Here is a 5,763-nt window from a genome sequence, read left to right on the forward strand (position 1 = left end):
TGAATTTTCCTAACTCTTAAATATCTGACTGAGTGCAGCAGTGACTTTATGAATGACCATTCTGCAAATGCTTTCCCCAAACATCTTGCTTGATGGAAAAATAAAAGCTCTTGCACATTGCTCGAACTTGTGCAGTGATACTATGCATTTAGATTTGCACTTAGTAGCAAAGACAGTATTCTCCCCAAAGTAATCACAGTGCATAATAAAGCTTCTTTAAAGCAGGGAATGTAATTGCCTGGTGTTGACTGCACACCTACAGAACTATGAGCCTAATGCTTGCATTAATAGAGAACATCTCAGGAGCAGAGGAGCTAAAACCCCAGGATTTTTAGTGCAGCCTGCAGGCAGGGTAATTGGGGTCCCAGGTAATCAACAAAATGACTTCATATTCCCTGTGAATGTTTGCTGTTCACAGAGAGGAGCTTCTATTCCAACATATTAAAATCTTTTGTCCTACCACTGGAAAATTCAGTAGGGGTTTTTTGAGGCTAATTAAATTATCATGCCCATCTTCCAAATTAGGGCTAGACTGATTTACTGTATAATCTTGAGTAAATCAGAAGTAGCCAGGAATAGAAAGAATGCTTCATTATTTTACAACCCAGAGAAATCATTACATGTGAAATTAGATTCCTCTAAACCATGCAGGTCTGTTCAAGGCACTCCTGAAATTCCTTTGCGGTGGGCAAAGGTGCACACAGTAAGATCACTCTTCCCTCACTACTTTCTCCAAAACCTCTCTGTATTGGAGGCAGAGCACCCATGGTTTCAGGGAATGGAGTGGGCCTTACACTGAATTTTCCTTCCTTCTGTTTTCTCAATATAAGATAAAACCCCATTCTCTCACCTCTGAATGATTGTTCTGGGGTACATGAGTAGTGACCCTGCATATGAGACTTTACCATGATCCTCTTCTACTTTCAGGAAAAGGGCATGTCCAGGATATGATGTTAGCTCTTCCTTGGTTCTCATGAGGCTTAGGAAGGCACTGGCAATTATGTGAAAGACACACATCACACATGTAGACAAAATGGTGAGTAACATCCTCCCTCTCCAGTATTTCTGTAGGATCAGACAAATCACAGCATTCCTTATTCTTTGTTTGATACTTAAAGATGAATGGCTCTATTAAGTTGTCTAGTTCTATTTACTCATTTTGGTAAACAGACTTTTTCAGTAGTTAATTAGTTTGATAAGTGAACTGAAAGGGTCCAGATTTCTTCTGCCATGGGATCACTATATGCGGATATGAGTGGGGGTGCAAGAATTTCAGAGGTGTCATGGAAGTTGAGGAAATACATGTAAACATGAGTAGTGCATGCAGAGGTTGCTTGAATCTAATGTATTCTTGTGCAGTCAACCATTCTTTTTTCTAGCTTTCTAGAAAATAGTGGAATGAAATTGCTTGCTGTCTCTGTTATGAGAATAATTTTTTTATTTGTCCTTTTTGTAGTCCTCTTGCAGTACTCCTGCAGAAACATGGTTATTTTTTATTCTGTTCCTGTTCTTATGAAGCATTTTATTGAGAAAATAAATGGTCAAGAATAGTAAAATTAGACATAACATCAGAAAACATTTTTGTGAGACTACAGTTTTACTGTTTGATTGAAAACCTGTAAAGGTTGCTCTAACCTCATCTGTGTTTCATCTTTCATTATCACAAAACCTTCTACCAGGGCAGAACCTAGCCAGACTTGTAAAACAACCAAAGAGAGATCTGACACAGTTGATTACAATTTCCAAAATGTATGACTTGGCTTAAAAACTGGAAGATGGCCATGAATATGGTTTTAGCTTTTTTTTTTTTTTTTTTTTTTGGTTTTTTTTTGTTTTTTTGGCACCAAGATATGGAAGTTATCAGCAGTTCTGTTGTTGAGACCTTAAATGGAAGACCTAGTCAGCCAAAAAGAGTTAGAAATTCCTTGTGGTTTTGACCTTTTTCCTAGTTTGACAGCAGATGATTGAGAGTATGCAGTGCGTAGTTTATGACAGCCTGTGCAACTGAGGTTGTAGTGTGGCTACAGGATGAAGCCTGTCCTTGACAAAATTAGCTAAACCTTTCTCTACTCTACAAAGATAGGAAGATGAGGATTAGTCTCACATGTGGAAGGCTGCTTTCCAGAGACTAGGCAAAGTGAATTTGCCAAAACTGTTTGCAGAACTCCATGATTCTTCATCATCCTGTGGTCCAAGTACCTCTTCTGATCTCCAGTCCAAAAGCTGACACTCAATATTTCCCTTTGTTTTGTAATGGGATCTTTATACAGCTCCAGAATAACCCCAGATGAAACATCAAAACATGGCAAAAACCAGATGGGAATGCCAGAGTTCATGTCACCTCATTCTTCAAGAATATTGCATAGAATGTGTCAGCAACAAAGGCTTGGATTCAGTCTAGATATTGAAGTTCATTCTGCTGAAACAACAAATTGATGAAAAGCCAATGGAGGAAAGTGGTCTTGACAGCAGAAAAAAAAGAAGCAAGGAAGGCAGAGCCTGACTGATGCAAAGGGATGGACCTGAGGGGGAGTTAAGGTCACGTAGGTGAGAAGGATCACCTGTGGCTAAGCCATTTTTGGAAGGATGTTTGTTTGGTCTGCAGCTGTTTCGTCAATACTGAAGAGTGTTCTGGTACTTGGAAGACTAAGCCCAGCAAGTGGGACTGGAAAAGTTTTGTTTGTTTTTTTTACACCAGGGAAATATCTAATTATGCAGCCAGGGCAGTTGAACAGATCCATGAACGAAAAGTTAAGTAGATTAAAAAACATCAAGGGAAATGGAGGCTAGTTAGCCCTTTCTTTTCTGATGGATCTATTAAATGAAATCATATTCTAGCACACCCCTCTCAGCTATGATCTCACAACTATTACTTAAGCTTGGTCGTATGAAAATATAATTTCTTTTCCCAGTAAGAAACAAAGGTTTGTCTGTAGCTTCTCCCCCGAGCCTCGATGACCCCTTGGGCTTGTGTGCTCGACTCCCTTATGTGCTGTTGGATAACGCAATAGGCATGACATGGTAGCATCCCATTCTTAACCTCTGAATCCCTATCCCAAAGAGGTAGATAACTTATGGTCCAGCTGGCAAGGTGCAGCACTCCAACAGTGCTGGAACACTACTTTAATTCATGCCCCTTGAGCTATTACAGACATGCTACTGCATCTCTAAGAAACACACACAGATCATAAATAAGGTTAGATGTTATTTTAAGTAATAAACACTAAGATACAGAAATTTCATTGCAGCCTTCTGTCTTGTCTGTCTCTCCATTTTGACTATTTTTAGCATGCAGTCAGCATTATGACTATGAACTCAACGAACACTTGGACAATAGGTACATAAATAATTATGGATAGGTTTCCAGAGCCTTAAACATTAGCAGAGAATTCAAGTTAAATGCTGGCTGGGACTATTCCATGGCTTGGAAACACAAGCTGTATTTATACATATTGCAATAATTTTATTTCCCATGGTGAAAAACTAACCTGGACATTGGTGGTGGTTGAAGAGTCTGCACAGAAGCTTTGAGAATTGCAAATTGATGTATTACTGAACACAATTCTGCAGAACTAACTGGAGCCATCTTCTATGTTTGTCTGCTTATACTTCACAGCAGTGAACTCTGAGTACTTTACATAGATTAAGACTGATTAAACCTGTGTGATTACTCATTTAAGAGTTACCCTGCCTTGTGACAATGCTGCAGTGTTGCTGAAACCTGTTAAAAGATATTAGCTGCTAGAGCTGTCACAGGAAACATACTGCACATCTGCAGACATGCCTGAGAGTAAAAAGAGAGATTTTTACTGTTTTTCCAATTGGTATTTAAAACACAAGTTAAAAATGTAGCTTATAAGGATAAAAGCTATGTGTGTATCAAGGGATATTGCATTGCTATTGCTTTGGGTTGTGATAAAAAATAGTAACAGTAAAGAAAACTTGTGTAAACTGAACATATTCTACTAACTTGATTTTTTTTAGCATGTGTTTTTAAAGAGGACTCTTTGATATTAAGTCACTTTTTGAAAAAATCTCTTGTGAAGTATTAGTAAAGTGGTGCAGAAAAGTAAGGGTTTTATGCAGAGATATAAAAATATTTTTTAAAAAAACCCTGAAATCTAAATTTATGAAAGCACTACCTATGCAGACACTGATGTCAGTAGTCATCAAAAACATTAATGTTACAGAATTACCATGTAGATTTTCTCTATTTGTTTTTATTTCCTTTTCACAGTCTGTGAGAATTCTTTGTCTTGAGTCTTTGGAGAGCTGGGTCATGCAGGACAGTGAGTAACACAGAAGACTTTCACCTCCTGCAGGTCACCCCTGCAAATGTAAGTCGAGGAAGAAATAGTAAAAGTGAAGAGTCCACTGAAATACAAATAAATGTATTTCTGCAATTTTACAAAGAGAAGCATGAGGACAAGCTAGGCAGAGCACTGGTTTGAGTGATAGCCTTGGTGATCAGGGAGGTTCTTTGTTTATATCCAAGGCACTTGGTTCTCTACACAATCTCTGCAATTAAGCAGGCCTGCATCAAATGGGAATCAACCAGCTTTTTTTCCTAGTAATGACAGAAACATTCTACTCAAACCTCCCATTTCATGCTGTATCACTTTGTAAAATCAAGTGGGGTCTCTGGAACATATCAAGAGCCAGAGTCAGACCTTTCTTGATAGATTTCAGTAATTAAAGGTCTTATTTTGAGAGGGCAACAAGACCTCAGGTCTTGTGTAGGCTTAAAGGAGGAATTTTCGTTCTCTGCCCTTGGAAAGTGTACTAGCCTACAGGTGACAAGTCAGCCTACAAACTTGTGTTGAGTTCACAGCTATTAAAAGGGGAAGCCCTCCTTTTGCTGTTGCACTCTGTGCCTGCTGGACCACTCAGGGAGTCATTTTAGATCACTGAAATGGTACAAAACTATCTCAGAAGATAGGGGGGAAAAAAGCAAACATGTAGAAGGCGGCATCTTGCCATTCTAGTGAGCTGAACTGGCTTGAGGGAGACTCTAAGCGGCTGCAGAACAGGTGTAGAGGGAGCAGGAATACTCCTCTTTATGGCTCTGTGCAATTAAACCAGTACATCTGCTTCTGAAATTGTACCCAGGAGAATCTTTCCGTGATTCTGGGATCGCTGTGCAACAATTGAGGTGAGCTGGGCCTGAAGGAACACAGAGGAGAGCAGAGCAAAAATCTAAACCCAAGTGTGAGTCTAAAACATGCTTCTGTTGGAACCTGTGTGTGGTGAGTCCTGGTCTGCTGTTACAGTCTGTGTGTCTTGTATTTTATAATCTGCAAACAACTGCATAGGAGCTGAATATGCTACCCAGAAGACTTGTGATTGCCACATGAGTGACAGAAGGCAAAGCCAACTGTCCTTCTCAGCTAAAGTAAATCTTCGGTTTCTCTCTGGCTTTCAACCTCAGCTCCAGGTCATTCTCATTTTCTATTTCTCCCTACTCTCCTTTGATCCCAGTTGGCTCAATTTTTTATTCCAGTTCATCTTTTATCCCCACTGCAATGTGTTAAGCTACACCTATAGAAGCAACACTTTGTAGATCCCTTCCAACTCAGAATATTCTGTGATTCTGTGAATCCACACCATAGCAGGTGTCCTGAGAAGCTGATATTTGATTCTAGTAATGGCAATGAGGAGTCGTGATTGATTCTGCAGAAGTAACAGAGATATATCTGGACAAGGTAAGAGAATAAAGCTTCTGAAGTCAAACTGAATATATTTTTTGAGAATTTATTCCAGCAC

This window comes from Coloeus monedula (genome assembly GCF_965178545.1).
Source record: "Coloeus monedula genome assembly, chromosome: 3".
In the NCBI taxonomy this organism is placed as follows: domain Eukaryota; kingdom Metazoa; phylum Chordata; class Aves; order Passeriformes; family Corvidae; genus Coloeus; species Coloeus monedula.